General features: G+C 42.5%; 1 protein-coding gene across 1 annotated transcript in view; it reads right to left on the bottom strand.

Annotated features, from left to right (window-relative positions):
• MTIF3 (mitochondrial translational initiation factor 3) overlaps positions 1–22,396 on the bottom strand; it is a 170,033-nt gene that overhangs the window by 146,784 nt on the left and 853 nt on the right. The gene's annotated exons all lie outside the window — the stretch shown is intronic.

Genomic DNA, 22,396 nt, shown 5'->3' with positions numbered 1-22,396 from the left:
TCTTTCCTTACCCGTTTACACATAATGGTTCCTGTGGTGCCTGGTTTAGTTTAATATCTTCCATAGACACTGACTCTAAGGTTTCCCAAGGCAATTTTATATGGGGAAATCTGAACACAGTCATGAACAAAGCATGTTTCCCGAACGAAGAAGGTCTTCCCCAAATGACAGGGACAGATCTAGAAAACGAAGTGTATGGATTAGGCAATTTTACACTTAACCTCATGATTCTAAATGTTCAGTCAGAAACCAGTCCAGACTTGCCATCCATATCAGTTCTACCAGCGAAAGGTGTATTATGTGTCAGAAAAAATGGTTCAGTACATCTAGGTCACAGTGACTGTACTACTGTAGTCGAATTCACTGATCAAGGCAAGTCTACATTCAAAGCTTCCCGACATTCCTATTTTATATGTGGTCAGACAGCTTATGTCCGTTTACCTCCAGACTGGGATGGTACCTGTTTCATTGCATTCTTGTTGCCACCAGTATTTCTAGCCCCATCTGACTATCACAGGAATTCCCGCCTTAATATTGTTAGACATAAAAGAGACCTCCCTATAGTTGATCAGACTGAAACTACATGGGAACAATATACAGACTTCAATAAAGGATTCTTTCCCTATCTAGGAACCGTCTCCAATAGTAAACTGATACGCAAATTAACCAGAATACTCGAAGCGGTAGTGAATGAGACTACTTCAGCTTTGGGCAACTTAACAGAGGAGCAGTCTGCTATGAGACTTGTTGTTCTTCAGAACCGCCTTGTCCTTGACGTCATCCTGGCCGTTAGGGGCGGAGCTTGTAGAGTCATCGGCTCCAGTTGCTGCGTATTTATTCCAAATAATGCGCCATCAGTCTATAAGGCCATTACCCGACTTCACGAAATTGCCCATCTGATACATCAGAATCCAGGCTCATGGACTTGGTCCGGTTGGCTCTGGAGTGTAGTAACAGCCTGGGGACGGAAGCTACTGTCATTCCTGGGAATCATATTGGCCATAGTATTCAGTTGCTGTCTATGTTTACAATGTGGGCCAGCGATTTGCGGCTTGTGCGCCACAGCTTGTGTTCCCCATTCAAGTGCACGTTCCCATTCCAGAAAACAGAAAGAAGAGCAAATGATGTTATATGAACAGATTGATGGTCTCATGAGAATCGACATATCATGAAGGGTCCGTAGGGGACAAGGAGGGAATGAGGTAATTGGAATTTTTATGGTCAATTGTGTCCCCTAACGTAGACCCCAACGGCTCCATGTACGCACTTCAAGTACATGTAAGTTCCCTCCACAACTGAATCTGAAGACGCAAATACATTTGCGTCCAACGTTAACATGTCCTCTATCAGATCCACCATAAATGGATCGATAATTCCGTTCCTAAGTATGCCGTGCCACCGTCTTTATGTGGTGCACTTTCACGTTTTCCTGGCTCTGCCGAGCTAGGCCCTGAATTCTGTCCTCAAGCCACTTCTGCCTCTGCCTCTGAAAGCTGCAGCATGGAGACGCATCCCTGACCTCTGCCTTACTTCCTGCCAACCGAGCGGTGCCCGGCTCGGCCTGGTCTGCCTGCCAAAAACAGTATTTTGCCTTCAAGTTATCAGCGTAGTCAGCTCAGCTCCTCGAAAACACATTCCTGTCTAGTGAAATACGAAAACATATCCCCGACTGCAGAGCAAGGGCCAAGCCTTTCTGTCCTCCCTCATGAAATTCATTGCTCCCGTTACTATGGTAGGCCCCTGGCTCCGAGCATTAGCACCTAGACACGCATACATTCAGTATAGAATAGCCTCTGCCCAAGAGACCTTTTCCTCTAGATTAAACATCCTCCAAATACTAGATATCAGATATGTTTAGGGACAGGTCGATCTGACATGCCAGACTTCTGTCTCTTCTACTAGTGTTAAAAGTCAGACTCTTAGCTTCCTCCAGATGTACGTCAATCACACGTCATATTAGCTGCGCGCGCACCCAGGCCATAGGTTTCAGCTGACTCTGCAAGAATTCTCTAAGCATCCACCCACTTATGACACTTTTCTGTGACGTTTCTAGTTCACGCCTCTGTGCACACCCATGTTCACGCCTTTTTGCTACGCACATGTGTTCTTATCATATACATTTCACTTGTCACGCCTACTGTATTCAATGCTATTGTGTCATTTTGCTATATATGTCATGTACTGTGAATAAATCGTTGACATCTTTTCCTGCCATCATTGCATACCCGAACCCTTGTATTGATGGACTAGATCTCCATTGACTCGAGTCACCACGGACTCTGCCTCTCATTTGATTGAGCTATTCTTTTGTAACCTATCTGAAATTATATGGAAAAATAGTATACTGTAAAATATTTACCACAGCAGGTGGTAAATCGGCTGTAAATAGGTTGAAAAGGGTCGGTGCTAAGACGCACCCTTGCTTTAGGCCGTTGATGGTCGGGATGCGCCTGGAAAGGTGTGTGCCGTTGCCGAGCTTTACCTGGACCCACGTGTTGGTGTGCAGTTCGATCAGAAGGTCCAATACGGGGTCGGGGATCCCCCAGGAGGCCAATTTTCTCCAGAGATGGCCCCGGTTGACGTTATCAAACGCCGCCTTGAAGTCGACAAAGCAAAGGTGGAGAGCTTGTTTATTCACCCTTGCTTTGTCGATAAGTTGCGAAATTGCTAGCAAGTTTGACGTTGTTCCCGTTTCTCTGCTGAAACAAGTTTGGCTCTGCGGAATTATGTTGTGGTATGTTGCCCATTCGCACAGATGGGTCAGTAGGAGCCCCGCAAAGTACTTAGCCTCAATATCCAGGAGTGCTATCAGCCGATAATTTTTTGGCAGCGTTCTGTCCCCCGCCTTATAAATTGGTGAAATTATTGAACCCCTCCATGAGGCCGGAAGAGTCCTGGATCGGCTCACAGACATGTAAAGAGGGGTCAGCGTTTCTGCCCAGTATTCTGGCTCAAGTTTGAACAGGGCCGGAGGAGGAATCCCATTTGGCCCTGCTGCACCATCCTTCCTTCCCTTCGAAATGAGTTTCTTAAGCAGAACCGCAGAGATTCCAGGTTCGGATTCTAACCAAGTTTTTATTGTTTGTGGCGGTTGGCCCTCTGGGGCTTCCTGGGACTTGCTTATAGTAGCGACCTGCTGGTTAAAGTGCGAGTCTAAGAAAGATTCCCAAGAAGATTTAGTAATGTGAGACGTCATTCCGCAATTTTTTGGATTTATGATTTTGTTTATTGTAGACCAAAACTGGGCGCTGTAGTTACCCTTTGAGTCGTAATGAAGTTTTGCCCAGAGGTCGTCTTCATTGGATCTTTTGACTGTCCATTTCAGTTGTTTTAGGTCCGTCCGAACCTTCTGAAGTTTTGCAAGAAGGACCCTGTCCCCCGGGCTTTTTCTCAGCAGTCTTAACAGTCTATTGATATCTTTTTTGTGGGTTTTAGGGCAGATTTCTGGGAGCTTGAGATTTTCCTTAGGGCACCAGAGCCGGCAAATGAACTGTGCCGTACGATAGATGAATATTGATTTGCAAAATCAGCCGTAAATTGTTCCCAACCTGCTACTGGATTGCCTGAGGGATAGTTTAAGCTGCTTAGTTGGTGTTTTGCTACTTGTAATACCTCCGGCGTGTTAGCAACTGAGGTTTTGATCCGTTTAAAATCTATGGTGTGGGTAGCGTGTGGACCTGTTGGATTTAAAAGTATTAGGTCCGGGAGGGCGCAAAATGAGACTTCCTGAGGGGATGGTCACTGTCTCCCTTGTCCCCTAGGTTAAAGCCCAAGATGTTGTGAAAAAGAGGGAGAGAGACCAACGTATAATCTATTGTCGAGGTTACGTTGCCTGAGTTGAACGTGGCCATAGGTGGAGAATCTTCAGGAAATCTTCCATTTAGGACCCTCAAGCCCATATGTTCCAAGTCTTCCAACAAGTCCTTTGCCAACTTAGCGGTTTTACCTTGGCTGCTCCAAGTTTGATTTGGGATGTTCCAATGGTAAGACTGGGCCTGAATATCACTGTGCAAGGATGACCCTAGAATACATTGGTTGAAGTCGCCAGAAACAATTAAGCTTTGACTCTTGTTTTTTCTTTTTTGGGTTAATATAAGTGTTGATCAGTTGGACCTCTTTCTTGTTTCCCCCAAAGTTTAATACCAACTCAACAGTGTTTATGGATGGAGAATTGGAAGTGAGCACCTGTACATTGCCAACAGTTGAGATTTTAATATAAGTTGCAAGACCACCTGCCAACAGCCGGTACTTGCTTCTCCTTGTGGCTGGGGAATGATGGCAGGTATAGCCCTCTAAGTGGACCGGTTCCTCAAGCCATGTCTCCTGGAGGAGAATGATGTCAAACGATTTCACGTATTGTAAGAGGTCAGTGTCCGCTGCTTTGTTGTTAAGGCCGTTTAAGTTCCACGAACATAGCTCCAAACGTGGTATCGAATGTCCAATCAATAGAATTTCCAATCAATAGATTCACCTGAGACCATAACGATTGAAAATACTTAACGGTAATGGGGTATTACAGGAAAATATCGCGGAGCCCACTCATGTATCGTACCAGCATGGCTGCCACCTTTGCCATTGGCAGCGGCCGTTTTGTTACACTTCGCCCGGGGTCTAGTCAATTTAGACCTCGTTGCGGGCACAGCAGGAAGTATTTATTCAATCCCCTACCGAAGACACGCTAAGATGTGGTCCGACGGGGAGACGAGTAGGTGTCCAGATGCGGGTTTACCCACATTGAAGTAGGTGCCAATTGCCTCCACAGGAACCAGACAACAGGACGGAAGTCCGTTTCTAACACGGGGGGGGGGTTCCACCAGCGCTAATGATTTCCTACCCATTTTTTCCTCAAATTGGCAGATCATATTTTCAGGGAATCACCACCCCCGCAAGTCCATGAGGCACAGTTCTGCTCACAAATAAGTATGTGTTTACAGTCTGATATAACAACTTTTTTCCTGTTTGTATGTGTGTTGTGTGAAAGTCACCTCATGTATGTTGTGTGTTTTTAATAGATAACCAACCACCACGCAGCATGTTTGGCCAGCATGTTTATACCTTTTTTGGTTGCAACCACGCTCTGAGCCTGGACGACTGCACGCCCCATTAAGGAGCATCTCACCAGCATGGAAGTACATTGAAATGTGTACCCACCTACTCTACAAGAGAAAGGGGGCTGTTCTCTAACCATGTCTTTCTTTATTGTTGCAGACATACTACGTGACATAGTGATCGTATGTATAACCATGCATACTTTATTAGTTGCAGCGTTTTGTTGATTTAATACTTTATTCCCACATTTAGGTTTAATAGGAATGACAAACACAGGGCTGGTCCCCATGCAGTCCTGATGAAGAGCTAGGGGTAGGCTCAAAACATGTTGATCTCACACTGAACTTCTAACCCATCATAGTTAATTTTCTCTGTGTATCACCCCCTTTAAGATACACCAACCTAGGAGCAATAATAAAATATGTTAGCCCACTAGCAAGGTATTTTTAATTACATTAACCCACTCCACCATACTGTGCACTACACATAGTCTTTCATTTAAAGTGCTCCTACGTATTTTTCCACAAGTCACAGCATGCCCCAGTTCGTAGAGAACTGGGATGGCCCCAATGATGAAGCATGTCACTGTGGGGAAACCCTGGTGAGTGAGGACTCAAGAAATATTTTTTTATTTCCTGAAGGCAATCTCTGATCATATTGATTGGAAGCATTTTCCTTTGATCAGGTCCTCGAACCTGTGATCTGGGGTTTCATTTAGTGCAGATAAAGTTATCCATCAACAATACCATGACGCCTAAATTCCACACTGAGAATGGCCTCAAACAAGATTGTATTATGGCCCCTTTATTATTTTCCTTGTACATTGCCGATTTAACTGAGTTATTGGTGTCAGATTAGCATATTCCACCTAGGATGTACAAAAATAGCATATTTGGCCTATGCTGACGACGATTTGGTGATACTGTCACAAACACCAAAAGGCCTACAACATCAATTAAAACCACTTGAACAAATTCAGCTTGGATAACAGATTAATTGCTAATCCATCAAAAACAAAGATCATGACTTTGGAAAGAAATTCTAAGCTTGTGGGCTGGGTCCTAGGAGATGCTACGATTGAAATAGTCAAACAATACGATTATCTTGGGGTGATATTTGACAGCAAGATATCATGGTCTAAACATCTAGCCATCAGAAAGCTCAAGTCAACCACAATCACTAAATTGGTCATAAGATATGCTAATTTGTTTTGGGGTAAAGCAATAAAGCTGTCATTGAAAGCATTAAATATTAAACGTATTCCATACCTGCCATATGCATTTCCTGTGCTAAATCACAAGACCTTCACTAGTCTCGATAAAAACTTTGATGCAACGTGTACAAAATCTTCTTCATCTCCATAGACCTAGTTCTCATTGTGCCAGCTGGCTAGAATTAGGTCTAAAATATCTAATGTCACTTCATTACAGGGCACTTTGAAATACTTCTATGACTGTGCAAGAGCGGATCCATCATCATTAAAATTCTTGATCTATCAGGAAGCAAGAACAAGCATTTACAATGCAATGGTGTCGGCATTATTAAAGGTAGAGCTATTGGCATTGCTCATGACATTTTTTTCCATTTTTTCTTAAAAACATAAATAAATGGTATTGTCATTTACAATGGCAATAGGTGAGCATTAGAGAGTAGTAGAGAGTATTCCCGGACACAGAGCCACACACACACACACACAGACAGAGCCACACACAAACAGACAGAGCCACACACCAACAGAGCCAAACACACGCAGAGCCACACACACAGACAGAGCTACACCCACGCAGAGCCACACACCCTGAGAGCTCCCATAAACACTGGGGACGCAAGGACCTGTGTTATCACCCTAGCCTTCATTTCTAAACAATGTATGTGTGGCAAACATAAAGGAGTGGGTCTCAACCTTTTGCCTTCCGAGGAACCCAGAGAATCACAACAGGAAACCAGGGGCAAGCCCTATCTATGCTTTGAATCTCAACAAAAATACACAGAAAATACACAAGTCCACACTACATACACCCAGCACTTCTACAACTACATGTTTACATATGAGAGTGAATATACACTGGTACAAGACACTGTACGTATTCACAACCCATTAGGAAATCTAGTGAAATCAGAGGTCTCTGCAATGATGTTGGGACAGACGTAGTAAATCAAATCAAAAAGACTTTATTCGTTTATATTTCATAACGAGAAAAGTACATCGGATCACATAAAAAATTACATCAACATTGACTAAAAAGAAGAAGAAAAACAATGTACACAGTATATACATAGGCCGAAGATTGAAGTCATACATTCATTGTCTTGCGTAAATAAAATATACTTTTAAGAAAAGCCACAACGGAAGCAACAGAAAAAATGTCCTCTAAGATCTGTATAGCTAAAATCGCTGGGCGACACGGTCTCAAATTCATATATTTTAAAATTGGCATTATCCATCTCTTCCTAGATATCACATAAAATCTACAGAAAAATAAAATGTGTATATCCGATTGAGCAGAGACATTGTCACAAGGGCATTTACACATATCCTTAGACCAGTCATTTGTAGCGGGAAAGCTCAATATTCTAAACAAAATTCCAAACCAAAATCTGGTCAGTAAGAACCTTTCTTGCTCTTTCATTTGTAGGTTTAGATAGGGCTGGATAATCCTTGTTTTGGTTATCATTTGATGGGAAATCACAGTCTTTTTTACCAGTTCACTCGATTGTCTTTGGTTGACAAGGAAGTTTAGGCACAAATATTTAAATGCTTTCCTAGTAATATTAACCATAGTATCTGGCTCATCAAAAAACTCTGGATGCTTAATGCTATTGCAAACAGTTTTTATATAACATAACCATTTTATCCTTTTTACCCCATCTAGTTTGAATGCGTCCCCCAATATAAGTCTGTTTAGGTGACATTTCTCATTGGTCCATACCCGATGCCATAAAAGCATCGGTTTAATCCTAATTAGGTCTTCCAAATAGGGGATACCCAACAGATACCCGACAGACGTAGTAAATGGATTGGCACTAGCCTCTGGCAGACACAAGACAGCAATGGAGCTTAGTATGGACAATGCAGGATCTTTGTGTAAATAAATCAGCTGCATAAAAGCTAGAAGACTAAGTACTCACTTATCATGCCAGAGTACATGCTCCCATCTGCAAGTGGTATCTGCAGAAAAGTGCAGGCATGCGCACTTTCCAAAACATGAAGTGTGCGTGACAGAATTATGTAAGTGCCTGACTATGTAAAGCAGTGGATGGGAGAACGTGAAGCCTGGAACAGACGTTTGGGCAGAGCACCTATGTATACATGTAAAAATGACTAGCTTCCTAAATGGAGATGTCCATTATTTTGAAGAAAATTAAAAGCAACTTAAAAAGGCTTTAGTCAGAAAAGGATTTATAGTTCAAATTGGAGTGTGCTTGAATGGGAACAGCGACTGTGCACATTCTTACATGCACCATGCTAAACTAGCAATCAGCTTCTAACTAAAAACCTTATGAAAATGCTTAGAATTTGTTTTTATAAAACATATCTTTCTTGATTTTAGTAATGCATAGATCAAATATATTGGGGAGGCAATACGGTAGCCTTTAAAGAGGTGGTATTTATACTTCATGAAACTATAATCCATGTATATGGGACCATTTTTATATGATTAAGTAGCTCAAAATGCTTATGATTATTGACAGAAAACAATGTTAAGAATTCGTATGGGTCCGGAGACCCCCTGAATGGATGCCACAGATCGCTACAAACGGTTGCTCGATCATAGGTTAAGCACCATTGGCATAAATAATTAAATGTGGAATGAATTAGTGTACTTTTAAGATGTAAAATAAAAGAATTCAATGTGTAATATTTAATCATACTTTTTAGATGTAACATAGTCCGTCATGCACTGAAGGTGGAAAGACACATGCACGCATCAAACAGCATTAGGTGAAAGAAATTACTTCTTAAAGTAGAGTAAAAGCCCACTGTAAATCTATGTTAAATTATATTTGTAACCATAGGTTCAGGAGACAATACCATCATGCCATACTTATGAATGGCACCGGCCGGCTACAAATTGCTCAGAACTGCACAATGAAATACAAATAGTGATACAAACTATTATACAAAGTAACTTCTGCAAAGTACGGGAGAAATTGAAACAAAGTAAAACTGAAACAAAGTAAAACTGCCTAAGAAGAAACGCAACACACAAACGAAAAAATCAGCCAGCAGTGAGATGTAAACTTTACTGAACAATCATTCCTTTTTGGAAGAAAAGTAAGCATTGAAAAAAGAAACTTCGCCTACATAAAGACTTCCACAAAGTAACTTGACCTGCAACAATATGCAAATATGGGTACAAAGTAATTCAGCCTGCAAGAAAATGTAAACATTGATACCAAGTAATTGAGCCGTACAATGCCACCTAAACAAAAACACTCCAGGCAGAAATAAATGCGTATGCAAAGAAACTCGATCCACGCTGGAACATGAAATCATTCCCTAGGATGAGGCACGCACTCATGGACAGAAGTTGTGCGCCGAAACTGATAGCTGCACCTCTTCCACCGTCCACCCCCAGCCTCCTCAAGTAACCATAACATTGTATTCTGCTCAAGTGTAAGTGCCTCTCTCAAGTAACTAACACTCTGCCGTGCAGAGAGCCTGCGCGCCCATTTCTGAAACAAAACAATGGAAATGTGAAACACAGCACAGCTCCCGGCTTTCCTAAACACGCACAAGCTCTTCAAGAAGCAGCATGCGTGCGCGCACAATGCACAATAGAATGGCGTCCGGCGAACTGAAAGAAAGCTTGCGCGTGCCAGAAGACTCGACGAACTCAATCTACACAAACAGACAGGGACTTTCAGAAAGTACGTCAGAATGGAAGATTAAATCTCAAAAGATTTCCTAAAACAAACGAACAATTCCCGCAAGCAATTACGCAATGAAAAAAAATTACAAGTTCAGAACCAGATAGGCTTTGTGAGCACGTTCAAGTGGAATCTTCACCCGAAAGTGAGTTCGTAAAATAAAAATACAAAAAAGCTATAGCAATAAGCAATGGCGGGTAGAATCCTGCGCAGTACCCCACTCGGCGCTGCAGCTAAGAAGCGCTATAGTACAGCTTTTATCTAAGCACCTTCTTCCTGCGTGTCTGATGCCGTCTGCCTCCTCAGACAAGCCCAGCTACTCATCAGCAGCCTTTCGCCTCAAACTCCATGGCACCAACCTGCCTGTCCGACCTGAGAGGCCGTAGGAGGCGGAGGCAGCCGCACTGAGGAAGCAGCTTGCAGGGGAAGCAGAGCAACCGAAGCAAGGACTGGAGGGGAGGCGGCTTCGGCAGGCAGAAATACGGAGGGAGGAGACCCGACCACAACAACAGAAGGGGGACGAAAAGCACGAGTTCAGGAGAAACGGGAGAAGGTGGCAGGCAGACCGGCTGGAGAACCGAGGGAGACAAGAGCAGGGGGAGGTGACGAGCAGCAGCACCAACCGGGCCGTGGACAGGGATTACGTCATGAACACAACCATCTTTCTCCGAGGCCAAGAAGAAATGCCTCGGAGAACGCACCGTCATTTTCGGATTCGGGGGCGTGTTTTTTTGCAGAGTGACGGATGACGTCAGATTAAAAAATGCAAAAAAACACGCCCCTGAATCTGCTCAAGCCGGGGCCTGAACCGAGTGACGCACATCTCTTCCAGTGGCTAGCCTCCATTTACGAAGCTAGCCAATGGAAGAGAGAGGCGGGTTAAAGCCCCACTGTAGAAGTCATAAAATCTTCGGCTCCGCCCACTGCTTCGCAGTGCGACGGTAGCCTCGACCTAAAAACTACATTCAAGGACGTAGAGTTGCATGTCTTACTCTCAAACATAGAAATGTACAAACTACCAGACCTAGAGTCAGTGGCACAGCTAAATTGAACAGCCATAAAAATCTACTCAGTGGAATTTTACTTTTAGACAGAGGGGCTCTGACTTGGCTTAGGCTAAATATTACAATCTCAAAGACTTAGTCTTTCAAAGACTTAGTCTTTGATACCCTTTCCGTGCAGAGCCAAGAGTATATAGGGTCAAACCTGCAAGGACATGTTAAAATTAATTTTTAAGGGTCAGATTGTTTTATATCCCGCAATACGAATTAGAGCGGAACTGGAACCCAATAGTCAAAGACAAAACTGTTTCTCAACTCTGTGGGCACACAACCGAATCTCTTCTGCACATTTTATATATTTGCCCTAAGCTCTTGTATTTAAGAAAAAAGTATTTTTGACCTAAGTTTAATAAGGCAAAATTAAGATCAACTGTGGAGGTCGTTTTAGTGTCAGCGAAGATAGTGCAATAATAATGCTAATTAACCTTTTTTTGTTTGCTTATAAAGTACCTACTTCATGGTTTTAGCACTTATGTCTATACCCTGACTTGATTCCATCTGTATCTAGATTTAAACAAGTTGTTTTTACACACTGATCTTAAATTACAGGTGTTTTGCACATTTGCACTAAATTGTAGTGTTTAAGATAAATTATCTCCCATAGACTCTTAGAATGCCAATTAAGATCTACTTTAGAAGTTGCTCGAGACTGCTGTAGTTTCAGGAACAGCAGTGCAAAAATAAAGCAATTTACATTATTAGACTAGGTTTACAAAGCATTCATTCCGTAATTTAAGTAAATTGTTTTCATACTCTGATATGAAGTATCAGCCAGCAATTCTCATAGAGCCACAAGAAGATCTACTGGACAAGCTGCTTGATAATTTGATAGTGCCAGGAAGAACAGTGCAACAATAACAACAATAACAGCAACTAAATTCTTAAATCAGGTTTATAAAGTGCCACCTTTGGGATTTAAATATATTGCCTTATACTCTGATTCAAACTCATCTGTGTCCAGATTCAAGCTAACTGTTTTTATGTTTTGATTTTAAAATACTTATATTCTGCAACTTTTACCGATCACCTGATACTTGTGCTGATTGTGATGATTTATACCTTTTATTTTAATCTTTTGATTAATACAATAAACTTAGATTAATTGTTACAAGTGGGGGTGCTCCGGGCAATGAAGTCCAAAAGAGTCAGTGTGATGTCAAAGAAATTCTTTATTTTCAAATGTTCAGTAGAAAAATAAGCTCATTAAGCTCAGCCAACGCGTTTCGTTCCCTCTAAGAGAACTTTATCAGGGCTTATAGCCGTGGTTCCCAAACTATGCGCCGTGGCACCCCGGTGCGCCGTAATGAGGAGTCAGAGGCGCCGCGACCACAATGTGGAAAAGTGAAGCCTCTTGCAGCCGCAGCCAAAATATTTTCCACCTGCAAAAACCTGGGACATGGTTTGCCCCAAGAGCGCACTGCCGCCATACGTGCGTACGTATATTCGTCGTACGTATGTTCACAGGCGTCTGAAGTAGTCTCCATTTTACTGGCATACGCATGCCATATGCAGCTCTGGCCGTTTGAGGGGAGTTACTGCTGCCGTGTACTGCCGCCCGCCGTCTTCTGCTGTAGGACCCTCTTCCCACGTAAGCTAAGTTTAGTTAGAAGGGCCGTGTTGTTAGTGTTGGGGCTGTAATGGGAGGGATTCCTGTGGGGTCCGTTCTGTAACTGTGTTGCACGGCAGCCAAGAAGCCAAAGAGAAGCCCTTGGCTTGACTTATATTTTATTTCTGATTTCTAACGTGCTCCGTTTTTACAGTAAACACAATGCTTGTGATACGGTTGTAAAACGAATGTTGGGCATTTACACCTGTATCACCAGCATTATTTTTACTGTAAATCGGAGCACTTTAGAAATCAGACATAAAATATACGCCAAGCCAAGGCCTTCTCTCGGCGAGAAGAAGGCCTTGACTTGGCTTATATTTTATGTCTGATTTCTAACGTGCTCCGTTTATACAGTAAACATAATTCTGGTGATACGGGTGTAAAACGAAGGTCATGGCCACGCCGATCTTCTGCCCAACCTTCGTTTGACACCTGTATCACCAGCATTATTTTTACTGTAAAAACAGAGCATGTTAGAGAGGGGAAGGCCATTTACACTTTTCAAAGGCACACTCGTGCTGTTGTCGGAGTGCAGCAGAGTACGTTTAACTGCTGGACTCTTGTGAGACTATCAATCATAGGTGTGCAATTCCGTGTATAGGACATGTTACATAAGACAATGGATAACAAGGGGTGAATTCACATGTCATCCATATTGGTAGGCAGTATAGTTGAAGAGTGCTTGGTCTGGAGAAGCACAAACTCTGAATTTAAAATGTAACACAATGGAGTAGGGCTCTCTTTAATGACAAGAACAGATTTGTACACAAGTGAACCCTTTTCACATTAGAATAATGAAAGTCAGGGGGAAAAACCCATATGTTCTAATCTATACTCTGAAGTCTGCCAGCAGTTCTTTGATGACAGATATTAGCTCACTGTAAACTGCAACTAACAAAAGGAAGTCTCTAACAAATGTAGTAGCCCACAGACCTGTTTACGTTACATTCACTTTGTGATCTGCACGGTGCATGTTCTAGGTAGCAGGTATATCAACCCTCGTATTTTATTTATTTACTTACAAAGTTTTATATAGCGGTGGCTAGACCCGGAGGTATCAAAGCGCTTTACATGAAGATCAGTGAGTTACAGGTTACATAGTTATATCAGTTGGATCAGCGAGTTACCGGTTACAAAGTTACAACAGTTTGAATCAAAGAAACAGAGGGAGGAGGTGGAGGAGGGAAGGAGACACAAACGGGGAGACGAGGAAGACAGTGCCAGATGACCGGCTGGGTAGGTGAAGGTCAAGGGGCCAGACTCCTCTATAGCTGCATAGGACAGCTCCACTGGGCATCGGCCAAGGTTGCTCAGGCTCCGCAGTAGGTATCTACATCAGTTGAATCAGTGAGTTAAAGGATACATAGATACATCAGTTAGAATCCAAACAATCGCAGAGGAGGGAGGAGGGGGAGGGAAGGGGACCGAACGGGGAGACGAGTAAAACAATGTTAGATGTCAGGCTGGGTAGGTGACGGCCAAGGGGCCAGACTCCTGTATAGCTGCATAGGACACCTCCACCGAGCATCGGCCAAGGTTGTTCAGGCTCCGCTGAAGGTATCTACATCAGTTGAAACAGGGAGATACAGGATACATAGTGACAGCAGCTAGCATCAAGAGAACCAGAGATGAGGGGGAGGGAAGGAGACCAAACGGGGAGATGCGGAAAGCAATGTCAAATGTCCGACTGGGTAGGTGACGGCCGAGCGGCCAGACTCCTCTATAGCTGCATAGGACAGCTCCATCGGGCATCCGCCAAGTTTGTTCGGGCTCCGCAGTAGCTATCCACATCCGTTAAATCCGCAGGTAAGTACAAAACAGTATCCCTTTCTTCCCATGGGGCATCGTCCAAGATCAGACTCATTAGAGGACGCAAGGAGAGATCGAAGGAGGTTGAAAAGGAAATGGCTACCTGGAGGAGGGTGATGTAGAATTGTCTTGCTCAGGGGGGGATTATGTGTAACCACAACCAAGAATAACAACTTCCTAGAGTCTAAACTTCTATTGGATAAAACTCTAATCTCGCCTGGAAGAACATTAATCACCCGAGCTTTATTGACATTTTAATTGCTGCCTGAACACTGCTAGAGGTCAGGAACGGGGCAGCAAGTGCTTTTACGCCCCTATGCGAAGTCAGCACCCGGTGCGGTGGCACCGGTCATACCGCCATAGAGCCGGCCCTGCCTTCACTTTTATGAGTGACGCTATAAAATGTATTAAATGCATCTGAGAGAGAGTGGTTATGGAGACTGTTAAAGGGTAGTAGGGAGGGAATCCGTGGTGGAGGTGGTCATTGGGAGGGGGCGCCAAAAAACATTGTTGCACTGGGCGCCACAAGTGCTAAAGCCGGCCCTGCTATTGTGCAACAGACTCACAGAATATACCACCCAGGAATCCAGCGCCATTATATCATTTATACCCATGTTACTAATTTACACATTATTGAGCCTGCAAAATGGTTCTGCGGTGGAGAATACGGACAAGTCAGCCTTCCAAAGCCGCATTTATTCCTCCTGGCACAGTAAGCAGCCTTTCTAAATTATTTTCCAACCATCCATAACACTTGTGTCTTTAAAGAAAAGCGCACCAGTGCCTCAGTTTTTCAGCCCCAAAGATTTCCCATGCATATGACTGGCTGCAGCTGGAGTTAATATATTCGATACTTTCTACAGTACCACACATAGGGAGAAGCTCAAAATACGCAAGCCACGGTGTTATTTCTATAAAATAGGTTACTCAAGTAAGGAGAATGTCTTACAGTTTTTACAAGAAGAGATAATAATTCCTGCTCACTCTACTCCAGTCAGACATACAATGACTTGAATATAAGCCAATCCCGCGCTGTTATGAATAATAATGCTGGTGATATGTGTGTAAAATGTAGGTTGGGCAGAAGATCGGTATGGCATTTTATTAATTATTAATCAAATGCCCAACCTCCGTTTTACACCCGTATCACCAGCATTATTTGTACTGTAAAAAGCCAGTTAAACTAAAGAAATCAAGGTCCTAGGACAGGTAGGATTCTTGTCTGCAACGTTATCAATACAATGTCCATAGTTATAGTTGCAAAAAACACATAAAAGGATATTTCAGGGTTTAGTAAGGCACTGAGAATTAAAAGTACAGGGAAACAAACTGTACCACGCTGTGCGGTACACTTTGCCCATATTCATCATGAACTGTTAGAAGCTTTGATTTGATTCGGATTCGGTAATGCACGTCCATGGTCACCATGAGGATGGATAATCGTTGTTACAAGGGAATATAGCTCTGATGGTATACTTGTGGCAGGGCGATGTGAAAGCAATACAAATGATAGTAGAAACATTTTGCACATTAGATGTTATTATACTCTTAGCAACCTTTGATGCCTGAAGCACTGTTTATTCATTATTAATCAAATACCATGCCGATCTTAGACTTAAATCCTACAATACTAGCCACTCAGTCATACTGTGGTTGTGATCAGGATTTCAAAGCCTGTTTGACATTAGGTGCCCTTTGTGGGATAGAGCTGCACTGTGGACTGCTCCCTCGCCATCTGCTCAGCTGACGTGTTTCTAGCACTGCAGCTTTGATGAGTTTCTGACCGGGCGTAACCCAAGAAATATGCAGGAACATTTTCTCCTGACCCACGATGTGTGGAAATGTATGCAAATGTATGTGGATCCTCATTCACCCCATGTGTTCTTGTTTACTTTCCCATTGATGCATGCAAAAGTAAAGCATTTTATTTAGTTTTGGCCAAATGTGTTTCTATTTGATTTCACAGGGGTTTAAACCTTGCTTATAAGAACTAAGTTAGAGTTGCTCATGTTTTCTATTATTGGTTGCCCGCTGCACTAAATTGCAGCAAACTTTCCAGTTGCCATTTTATTTGATGTTAGCTTTCATTAAAAAACTGAATGCTCTTTCTGTCTGTGCGGGGTACCAATAAGAATAATAAGTCCAAATGGTCACCATCATAATGGGCTACTATTGCAAAATAACAGATCCATCATTAGGCAGAGAATAACTTTAGTTCTACTTATACTTGTCTTACCTGGATGTTTTGTACTTCAGGCTTATTATTCCGTGGAGACTGTGGATAAGACCCACAAGAAACCTGGAAATACTTCAGCAAAGGAAAAGAAAAGACGACCAGGAACTTTACAGATAGAAAGACCTTTCTTACATATTTTTGTAAATTCTTCTCTTCTCCATCTGAATAATTAAGTCGAGAGGAATTGATTCCCATCTTTCTGATTGACAATGAAGAGATTTCTAAGGCAAGTTCGTCTGAGAAAAGTGAAGTTACAGGTTCTTCTGACAAAAAAAAAGAGGACGAGAAACGAAAAGCCAAGTACAGAAAGTACGATGACAGGTATCTGGATTATGGTTTCAAGTGTGTTCAGGTTAATAATGAAGACAGTCCTCAATGTGCAATCTGTTTAAAAGTTTTGGCTCTGGAATCCATGCTTCCAAGTAAACTTAAGCAGCATCTTGAAAGTCTTCACCCAAATGTGGTCGGAAAGACAAGGGAATTTTTTTAAGAAAATTGCAGAAGCCAAACTACAAAAGTCCACTTTCTCAAAACAAACCAAAATTAATAGTAACACCCTCCTGTCTTCATATAAAGTGGCCTATCCAGTTGCACAGAGTAAAAAAATGCACACAATTGCAGAAGAGCTGATTTTGCCTGCTGCTGTTCATATGGTAACAATCATGCTCGGCGAAGATGCGTGTAAACAGCTGCTGAAAGTGCCTCTTTCTAATAATACTATCAGCTCGAGGATAAATGATAGGGCTGAAGATATTAACGATTAGCTCATCTGTAATCTAAGAGGCAGCAGACAACCACAAAGACACCCATCTTCGCTATATGTCAGATTTCTATATGAAAAACAAATTGTTGAGGATTTGTTGTTCTGTAAAGAAATCAGAGGTTGAACTACAGGTCAAGACTTGTATGCGGTTGTGGATGATTTTATGCAACAGAATCAAATTGACTGGGAGAGATGTGTTGGAGTTTGTACAAATAGGAGCAGTTCAATGGCAGGATGCAACCAAGGACTTTAAGCTTGCAAACGATCTAAAGCGCCTAATGCTGTTTTGAGACACTGCATAATTCACAGAGAAGCACTGGCAGCAGGAAACCTCAGTGAAGAACTGCATGGTATTCTGAAAATAGTCATCAAAGTGGTAAATTATATTAAAACAAGACCATTGAAAGCAAGATTTTTTGCTAAACTGTGTGAGGACATGGGTGAGGAACGCTCATGCCTCTTGTTCTACAGCAGTTCTCGGTGGCTGTCTCTAGGTAACTCCCTGCTTAGAGTGTATGAGCTGAGGAATGAAATATACTCATATCTACATGATGATGAACATTGTTTTGCTGACAAGTTTATTGATGCAGACTGTCTAATACAAATGGCTTTCCTTTCTGACCCATTTGAAAAACTGAATGCACTGAACAAGTCCTTGCAAGGCAATAATACCAACATCTTTCAAGTGTCAGACAAAGTTTGAGGCTTTAAGAAGAAAGTGATCCTTTGGAAAAGCAGTGAAGCAAGGGTGAATATAAATGTTTTCCTTCATTGGACCAGTTTTCGCAGGACAAAGAGATGGTGTTAAAAGGAGGAACTGACCAGTTTTTGTTCTGTATTTGTCTCAACTGAGTTTTTACCTACTAAATATTTTCCAGAGGATGAAGTGGAGCCAATAAAATGGGTAAGAGAGCCCTTCAATGCTGAGATACATCAGCATTTCAACAATGAGGAAGCAGAACAGCTTATTGATGTTTCAAGTGACTCAGCATTGAAAGTAAGGTTCCAGTCTCAGTCACTGCTTGAGTTCTGGTGTCAAGCTAGAAATGAATATCCAATGATAAGCAAGAGAGCCCTCATGTTTTGATCCCTTTTGCTACTTCGTACCTTTGTGAAGCTGGTTTCTCAGCAGTTGCAGTTATGAAGCCTAAATATAGGGCAAAAATTAACCTTGAAAAAGAAATGCATGTTACGATCTCAAAAATAACTCCAAGATTTCAGGAGCTATGTAAGGAAAAACAAGCACATATATCTCACAAGGATTTTTAAGGTTAATTACGGACTCTGTTGTTTTACCTGTTCATTGAAAAGATATTTTATAATACAGAAATGTTTGAACTATTGTGTGGTTAAAAAAAGTTTCATGGAAACATATTTGGCCATTAATCTTGTATCGTTTCACACTCAACGAGTTTTTATTAAACAACTGTTATTTTCTTATTTTGTTATAAATATGATTATAATACCTTCATTGCTTCCCAATTAATTTAAGGAAGACAACAGGAAGTACTCCCGAGGTCGAGCTTGTATCCCCCCACTGGTAAAAAAAATGGTGGTGAGCCACGGCCAACTGCCAATTAGGTCAAGGGAGCCACAGGTCAAAAAGGTTTGGGAACCACTGGCTTATAGGTTCAAGCAAACAAATCAGGAAGCCTGGTAGCTCTACGACAATTTTTTCCAGGATATTGGATCGGAAACTGTGGTGGTACTTACAGGCATAATAAAACCTGCATGTTGAAGACCTTTCAACCGGTAATGCCTGTAAGTACCACCACGGTTTCCAGTGCAATATCCTGGAGAAAATTGTCGTACAGCTACCACGCTTCCGGATTAGTTTGCTTGAGCCTGTAAGCCCTGAAGTTCTACTAGGGGGAACAAAACGCGTTGGCTGAGCTTATTTTTCTACGGAACTTTCGAAAATAAAGAATTTGAAATAAAGAATTTTTTTGACATCACACTGACTCTTTTGGACTTCATTGCCTGGCGCACCTCCACTTGTAGCAATTTGTCTGGATCTGGAACACAGAGGCATAACGCAACGGCTGGCGCTAGGGAGCAAAGCGCAGGACCAGGATTTGGTGGAACTAGCATGAGGTGCAGAGCTAAAAGTCCGCCATTGATGCTTTGGATGTATTAATAAACTTAGATTACTACTACTACACATTGGCTAGCCTAAAGTTCCCTGCTGCCTCAAATTTAAATAGATATTGCCAAGTTTTTTAGTTGCTTCAAAATAAATACATTTATTGACTATTACATAATATTTGACCACGGTCTCACTTAAAAATACCAACCGGTAATGTCACCATATGTCTATTATTGCTAAGATGTGCTTACTCCATCTTACTTAAAAAGTACATCTCATATGTATGTGCATAGGGGTATTGCTCTCTTGGGGTAAGCGATTAACATTCTAAATAAGCCAATACTAGTCAACATAATTCCAGAACTTTAACTCCTTTGGACACTCTTAATATAGTCCTCCACTGCAGGTCCAATATATTTATACAACCTGTCCTCCTCTTTAAATCTCACAAACGCACACGGAGATGGGATAATAAAAATGTCCATCCCAATAGATCTCCAATTCTCTCTCCTTCCAACTTGCCAACTCAGGCCCACAACTATACACACACTGTCAGATTGGACAACCTAGTGCAGTAACCAACTAAACATACCATATTATAAAAAATATCATCTAGAGAGCTGTTCAAAGCTATCAGCATTCTATAAACCATAAAACCGCACGAAGGTCTTTTCCACTTCATCCAACATACTGCTAGGCGCTGTGTTCCATAATGTGATAACAGCACCTTGGTGGACATCATGCACGATATGGAAACACTTCCCACATAGGATCAAAACAAAGACAATATCCTTCCAACTACAGAGCCTACACTGTTACAGTATAGCAGGCTACTCAGGTAGGCAATAGCTTCAGCGCCCCACATAGGGATAGCAAGCGCTATATAAATGCTGAAATACAATACAAAGCAATACAACGTATTCTCATTTGGCAGGCATCACCCTCTTTTAGTGGTATTCACCCTCCTAAAGGGCAATAAGCCTCCAGACTTCTCTTTGCAAACCTACACCATCACCAAAAATGTTTTTCTCCAGTCACTTTAATGGGATCCTCCTTTTAAACATCTGACTTCACCTGAAATTGAAATCTACCAGAATGGTGGGAGGATAACTTGCAGCCTAGTCAGACCCTCCAGTTTATCGCGATTTCGCGATTCACGAAAAAATCGCGAAATCGGCAGATTACCGCGATGGCCGCGAAAATAAACATATTGGCCGCGATATTTACAAGTGAGACAGCAAAACAAACAATGCCTGGCTGCGCGCGCCGCCCTCCCCCCCACTCGTGTGTGTCAGCAGCTTCCTGGGACACACACAGACAGTCAGACTAAGCCTCATTAACAAGTGAAAGGTCTTTAAATGACCTGTGAAGTACTCGGGTGCGGCTGGCAGTTCAAAGCTGCCAGCCGCACCCGAGTACTTCACAGGTCATTTAAAGACCTTGCACTTGTTAATGAGGCTTAGTTTTTCACGCCCCCGCCTGTTATCCTCGGCTCTGGCAGGTGTCAGGGGCTTGCGGTGGTGCAAGCTTTCATCAGACAGTACAAATACAAAACAAGCAGCAAATGTGTAAAGTTCATTACACATATGAGAGGGAGAATGGTCAAGAGTTCTGCACGCTTCTCACACGCAGACAAAAGGCGCAGCTAAGGCTTTGTCACTGCAAGCTTATTCTTTTCCTTAGACACAGCTGAGCTCTGGTGTTTCCCAGGTTCATTCAATCAAGTCTTTCTTTGGACTAGATGAGCAACTTAAGTGCAAGCTTCTCGTCATTTGCAGCCTCGCAAGAGCCTGCAGAACATTCAGATGTTTTTATCTGACAAGTGGGAGATGTTGGTTACTTAGCACCTGCTACCCCAGCGCATGTAAAAGTGTAGCTGTCATTACAAACTATTAAATCTCATTTTATTCAAGTTGCATTGTGTAATGCACTGAGTGGCAGAAAATATAGGGAAACTCAGGGGCACAATCTCCCAAGGTTTTTTGCATATAAACATAGTGCTGTCTCGCGCTAATGATGCTTGAATTATAGCTGTCGAAAGTTAGAACTTCTTCACTTAGATATTACATTTCGTCAGGGCTAGCTTTAGGGCAGTGCAACTGGTGCTACCGCACTGGGCGCTTACCTCAGGGAAGGGGCGCTGTATTTAGAAATAACTTATGAGTTAAGAATACTTGTGGCAGAGTTCCTTGGGGGTCAAGTTTTCAGACAGCATTAAAAATGACCAGATAACGCTTGTGATTATTGTTCCAGCTAAACGGAGAGGGAGAGCAGATTTTTTTTCTAAATTAGAAAAAAAATCTGGTTTTCTTTTTTCTTGCTCTAGTACTGCGAGACCCCGGGGTTTCTCTCCGGAGGATGCGAGCGACAGTTACCAACGGCTTCCTGCACGGAGAATCACAGACAGGCGGGAGAGAGAAAGAGGGGTTGGAGGTACGTGTGAGGAGAAGAAAGGGGTGAAAGAAAGGAAGAGTGGCTGGGGGCACATGTGTGAGGAGAGGAAAGGGGTGAAAGCAAGGGAGAGTGGGGCGTTTAGAAGGAAAGGGCAGGGGTAAAAGAAAATGGGAGGATAAAGGTGAAGCGCAAAGGTAAAGAGGGGGAGCAAGAATGAAAACTGAGGGTATGGGGCAGGTGAGACGAGAAAGAAGGGGTGAAAGAGAGGGGGGGTGAGCAAAGAAGTCATAGAGGTGGGAAAGAAGGAAAGGGTAGTAGGGGGTGAGAGAAACTGGGCGAATGAAACTGAAAGGTGGAGAAAAGTAGAGAGGAGTGAGCAGGAGAGAAAGAGGGAGGGTGAATGCGCGAGAAAGAGGGTGAGAGAGGAAGGGGAAAAAATACAGTGTCTGGAAGAACGAAAGTATGAGAGTTATAGAGAGAAGAGAGGGCGGGGAAGGCAGAGAGGGAGACAAGAGAG

Source organism: Lissotriton vulgaris, chromosome 8, assembly GCF_964263255.1.
Source record: "Lissotriton vulgaris chromosome 8, aLisVul1.2, whole genome shotgun sequence".
NCBI classification, from domain to species: Eukaryota; Metazoa; Chordata; class Amphibia; order Caudata; family Salamandridae; genus Lissotriton; species Lissotriton vulgaris.
Note: the sequence above shows the minus strand (reverse complement) of the source record. Positions and strands in the feature narration are given on the sequence as shown.